This window comes from Cryptomeria japonica, chromosome 1 (genome assembly GCF_030272615.1).
Source record: "Cryptomeria japonica chromosome 1, Sugi_1.0, whole genome shotgun sequence".
In the NCBI taxonomy this organism is placed as follows: domain Eukaryota; kingdom Viridiplantae; phylum Streptophyta; class Pinopsida; order Cupressales; family Cupressaceae; genus Cryptomeria; species Cryptomeria japonica.
Window position 1 is genome coordinate 19,953,877 of NC_081405.1, and position 6,903 is coordinate 19,960,779.

Here is a 6,903-nt window from a genome sequence, read left to right on the forward strand (position 1 = left end):
TCTTTACATCTGCGACAAACCACAGTCTAGGCAATGTTATCATTAGGCTCAACAAAAGGAGAGTCAAATAGGGAGAGACCCGCAAAAGGCAGATCAACAATAGCAGGGGATGAAACAGAAGTAGGATGTTGCAGAACTTCGTGAGCTGAAATGGTTGGAGGAGAGCAATGTTGCAGCTCTGGAGGAGTCACGGGGACGAAGGATGCAACGTTTGAAGAAGCAAGAGGGTCTGAAGCATCAATAGAAAAATCATCCCAGGGGAGGGGGGTGTCGTACTCCTGAGAGGGGCCGACAGAGTTAGAGCCCGAAGCATTGATTGTCAGGAGTTCAGTAGTAGGATCTTTCCACCAAGTAGCAACACCTTTGTGTTGAGGCAGCAAACAATTTGAAGCAAGGTGACCCGTAGTGAAGCATCTCCGACAACGAAAGGGGAGGTCCTCAAAGTCCAACGGTTGGGTCCAAGGCCTATCCCCAACCATTAAAACCACATCCTTAGGGAGGCGCAGAAATGTCAATATCCACTAAGATACGAGCAAAATTGGAGTGGCCCATATAAGAGGTAGTATCTTCAACCTTCAAGAAACACCCAATAGAGTTGTCAATGGTCTCATATAGCAAGAAAGATCCCAGAAATGAAGAGGGAGATTAGGAAGGCGGACCCAAACTAGACACACATTAAGTTGTTCAGTAAGAGGGTTAAACGAAGTTGTCCAACATTTAATGGAGAGAAAGTGGTCCCCCTAGGTCCACATCATGCCCAAAATTAGGTCCCGATCATAAGAGGAGGTAAAGGAAGCAATAAAATACCCTTTGGCACAAGGAAAATGTGATGTCCCCATCTAAACAATCAAAACATATTTATGCCCGCTCTAAAATAGAATTTAATAATAAACAATAATAATACAATTAAAAGATAAAAATATATATATATATAACCAATTCCTTATATAGAAAGCCTTTTGACTGATTTCAGAGGCATAAAACAATTCACATATAATTCAGATGCTATACCTCATACAGGGAGTATTTTCTGATTATTTATATTTTTAATCCTTGGAGCTGATATTTACATTTGGGGGTTTTTCCTTGTGGAACCCACTTCTCCCTTCTTAATGGCTGGTAGCTGAAGATAATGGAAGGACCCAAGAAAACACAAATAAAAATTCCTCAACTCACTAGTTCCTTGAGCTTGATTGTTGCTGCTATTTTAAGTGTCTAGCATATCAAATGGTAATCTTTATGGCAGACCAGATCTGACACATGTCAGAATGGTCTCCCTAGCAACAATAAAAAGTCCTTCAAACACTTCTGAAGTGAAATACGAATCACACACTGAGCCACGTAACTTCTTGTCTTCATTCACACATAACACAATTTTAAGACATATCATTTCCTATGTTGTCAAAATAATAATCTTCAGAAATATTATTGGCCACGCTCAAGTATTCATTGAATGCCATAACACATGAGCCTGATCAGGAAAATATTCAGTCACTGCGTAATTCATATAAACTATCTAACCGACAAATAACTAAATGGTGCGATAAAGAATCCAGTGTTTATTAACCTAATTGGATTTAAAGGCTAATCAATTACATAGTGAAGGGATGTGAATCTAATCGATTATCATAAAGTTAATGACATGATGCGATCAAGGATAGATAAGAGAAGCGATTACAAAAAGACAAGAGATGTGTCTCTTTAGACACTATTCCTCATCATACATTAATATGATTCAAATTCTTTCCAAAGGGGAAAAAAAAGAAAGATGGTTTTTATGAACAACATCCATATTTCAGATCTGCTACAGTTGGGCACCTACCTACGACACTTTTTGGGTTACGTAGAATAAAAACAGATAGGGGAATCATCGCTTTATGAATAATAGCGGAGCAATTAAATAGGAAAATAGCCACAGAAGACCTCCTGACATTAATAGCGGATTTATATTAATACTGCAAACAAATGTTACATCCATATTAAGTAATATCGAGTTAAGGAGCAAACAATGAGTTGGATGGTAATGATGTGTACTTAAGCAAGGGGATTGAAATATCGACTAAATTAACAAGATTAAGTCAAATCGATTTGCTATGGAGAGGTGCGATATTAAGGAAGTATAATCACTGACAAAAGTTATAACTATTCACCCTAAGTTGCAACCATTTTGTGCAAAGGATATTTAAAGAAGATTGAATTCTTTCTGTTGGGGAAAGGGAGGCGGTGCCAGTAGACTATGAAAAAGGTAAGAGGATAGTTGTACACCATAGGAATATATATGTGTGTGGACGTGTGTGCCACACACACACATATATGTTTATAATGGATCTGTCATATGCAATATATCACGAATCTCTTTGACAGAGTTATAGTCTTAAAATAATATTGTCTCATGTATATGTACCAATATGTGTGTGTGTGTGTGTGTGTGTGTGTGTGTGTGTGTGTGTGTGTGTAGGATATATGTAGGATCAATAATAGTAATTAAGAAATATGTAGAGGCAGGCATAGATTATAAATTAATAAATGATAATGAAATATAAAATGATATATGAATAACAATAATTTGGCTATGTGATGGAGGCTATTGGGGAAAATCCCCTTAGCCTACTTCGGGATTACAATAATTTTGGTAGGCAGTATATACTAAGTACTCATATGCATATATGTTAAAGGCTTGGGTGTTAGAAGCTCACCCGAGAAGAGACAGATCTTGTTGGTCCTCTCTAGTAGACTTGGATGATAAGATGTATCATCCAAGGCAAGAAATTGATCATATATGACGATCTTCTTTGGTAGGCTTGGATGTAAAATGCTACATCCAAGACGAGAATCAAATTTTCCATCGAATTCCCTAGTAAGGCTTGGAGCCATGATGGGTTCCAAGAAGGTGGGCATTACAACCACCTAAGGACATATTCCAATACTTCATTCGTATCATTTTTATTACCTAAGAATTGAGATTAGTTTAATTAAGTAATTGAAGTTTAATTGCAAATTAGATCAGTAATATATATTTTGTTGCATTCTAACAGTCTGTTTTGCAGGAAAGTGATCTCTAACTAGTAGGGACGTTACAGAAAAAACTCAATGCTATGCATGACCAGAGGCTTCCAAGAGTCACTTACCCAATGATGAAGGTCTGGAAAAGAAGGCCAAAAACCAGCAAATTTGCACACTAGGGCACAGTGTTAGTAGAAGTCGATGTTATCCACAATGTCTTGTCCACAAAACTATTAATTGCAAATGTAAGAATAGAAATAAAAATTATGAACCTTTAATATTTTTTCACATTAATCATATAGATGATACCCTGGATAAATAGGTAGGAAGAAATTACAAATATGACAAATATCAAGATGTTGGACCCTCCAAACTCCAATATACACCCTTTGAAAAAAATGAAATCTCTGATAATATTAGATAACACAATTAATGATAGTTTAGTGGTCAGATACATGTATTACATGTTTTTTGCTAGACTCCATTGGCCAAGAAAATTTCAAAGAGCCATTATAATTATGCCGAGAGGCTTTCCTATACAGTCGCAGCAGGGGGAGTGAAGGATAGAATAAAAGTGGAATATTATGTGTAAACCCAAAAGAAGCAATTAATATTTTGGCACTTACGTTTTCAAGAAGTTGGATGGTCGTTTGATAATATTTTATTTTATTAAAAAAAAAACGTCTACATTACCACGATTAGTTATTTTCGTGAGCTATCAATAGTGATTACTAAAATTGTGTGTATTTGTAAATGCAATATGAAACGGTTATGAAGTGGTCAATTGGAGTTCTCCATACATGCTACAATGTTCAATACACAATATTAAATACTCCACAACTTGATCAATGGATTGCAATATTTGCAAGGGAATTCTTTGGCAAGTTCTTTGATTTGCTCACTGGTAAGTTTCGATTTTCAATGCAAGAGATTGATTAGCATTCATCTTGAATAACCATAAATCATTATTTTTTTTATCCAGGTGCTCGGATTCACATTTACCTTGCATAAGTAATGTGTTTCCCGTGCGCTCAATGAGGAAGGAGGCATCACGCTTTTTCTTTGTATCGTTTTAGTTTTCTATATGTCCTGACTTCTAGTATATACTTCTCTTTTTTGTGCTTGATCTATTTATTCTTTGTTTGTGAGTATTGTTGTTTATATTGTGTGTTTTTCTGTTTTCTTGGTTACTCCTATTGACAGTTTGCAGAACAACGAATAGGTATTACATTTATTTGTTGGCTCAAATCCCCAATCATCTCGTGTATCACTTAGATTTTATGTTTTTTGCAAGATTGGATTACCTGTGCAATCTCCACATTCTCCAATGCCAAGCTAATCTTCTCCAAGGATTTGTTCTGTGTTTTCACAATTTTTCATCACATCAAGAAGGCTTGGTAATAAAATCAAACCCCATGAATTTATGGAGATGCTAAAGGAAATTTTTGTGCTCAATCACATCTTCAATATTGGAGACTATATTTCTATCATAAGATGATTTAGGGTTTCCGATTTTCTTTGTATTTTAATCACTTCTTGTAGTTTCTGATTTTATGATGAATTGACAATTAGTATGAGTTTTAATTTTGATTTAGATGCCCCACCTGTCTGCGTTAATAAATTAGGGGCATCTATTCCTTTTAAATATATTGTGTTATCATGGAACTCCACTAAGTTTTCTCTATATTCATTATAATCTGATTCACAAATAAAGAAAAAGTATTGCATTTAGAAAGGACTATATTATACAGTTCTTAAATTTATGTTGTCAATTGATTTACAAATGGTTTGAAATGAAAAATGCAAGGAACAAGCAAGAAAAAAACAAGTTGCAACTACAATAATGTAGAGCACAAGTTAAGAGAGGATTGCATGCTTGTTGCCCATGATTTAATTGATTAAATTTGATTGATTAGAATAATAATACATTTTATAATTATATCATTTATTAAAATTAAAAAAATTTAATATATTTTTTTATGTACAAAAGTAAAAAGGGTTCCATTTATATAAATTTGATGATTTATTTAATGTATAGAAAAAATAGAATTTATTTAAATTTAATAATTTAAAATGAATTGCATGCAAAAAAAAAAGTAAAAAAAAATAGAAATGTTACTTAGGAAAAATATAAAAAGATTCTATTTACAATAGAAATGTTACTTAGGAAAAATATAGAAAGATTCTATTTACATGGGAAAAGCAAAAATAGAATAGATATGTTGTTTATATATCTAAAAAAAATTAGAAAGGTTTTATTCATATCTAGATTTTAGTTTCAAATTTGTTCTTAAATTAATTGTTTATTTATTTATAAATTATAAAAAAAATAGTTTAATTTTATAATTTAAATTGTTTTACATGAAAAAAAAAAAATTATTTTAATTTTATAATTTAAAATATTTTTCATGCCAAAAAAAGGTAAAATAGAATAGAAATGTTAGTTAGGAAAAATATAGAAAGGTTCTTATTTACATGCAAAAAGGAAAAATAGAATAGAAATGTTGCTTATATATCTAATTCAAATTTAGAAAAGTTTTATTCATATCTAGAATTTAGTTTCAAAATTTATTCTAAATTAATTGTTTAATAATTTATAAATTAGAAACATAGTTTAATTTTAAAATTTAAATTGATTTGCATGAAAATAAAAAGTATCATGGATTTTTGTCTTTAATCATATATTTTATGTATACTTCATTAAAAAAACCTTATAAATGAAAAAATGTAACTAAAAAGAAAATAAAAATATCAATGACTCTTTAAGGTAAGACATGTAAAAGGTCAATTAAGCTTTTAGAAATTACTATTATAATTTAGGGTTAAGTTAAGATTAGGGTTTAATCAAGGAAGGGTATATTTTTTTATTATAATTACTATTAGAGTTATGATTTGAGATCCATAAAATGGTACAAATATAATTTATATCTAAATAATTATTTTAGAAAAATAATCATTGAAAATAAAAAAATATTATTTATTAATAATTCATCATCTTAAATTTTAATAAACTATACTTAAAGTATTGTGTAATTTTGTCTTTAATGGTATATTTATGTATATTGTATTGTGTAATTTTGCTTTTAATCATATATTTATGTATACTTTATAAAAAATAACCTTATAAATAACTAAAAGGAGATAAAAACATCAACAACCCTTTAAGTTAAAAGAGGTGTAAAAGGTGAAATGAGCCTTTACAAATTACTAATATAATCCTAATTGAACCCTAATTAACTCTAATATAACCTTAATTGAACCCTAATAACCTAACCCTAAAATTAATCATAACCTTAATTAAACCTTATCTTGAACAACAATATAAACCCTAGCATAGTCTTAACCCTTAACTCAACAAGTGACATTGGCCTTGACCCTAATTAAACCTTTATGCTAATGTAACCAATAACTTAACTTAAGCCTAAATAAATTAATCCTTATTAAATATTAACCCTAACCTTAAACTCAAGCTTTATTATAGAACCCTAACCCTAACAACATGTTTTATCCTTGAAACCGGAACCTTATTTGAATCATAAGCATAAGCATAAGCATAAATATAATCCTTAGCCCTAACCATAACCATAACACTAATTGTAACATTAAACCTTAACCCATTTAATCTCACCCTAACCCTAACCATGATGTAAACCCTAACCCTAACCATAATCTAAACCCTAAATCTAACTCTAACACTAACCCCTAATCCTAAACCCTAAACCATAATTATAATCCAACCTAACCTAACTTAACTTTGACCTTATCCCTAATATCTATGCTAATGTAATCCTTAACCCTAATTAAACCTTAATCGTAACCTTGAAAGTGAGTCTTATTATAGAACCCTATAATTAAACACTACCTACAACTTGACCCCTAACCCTAAACTAAACACTAACT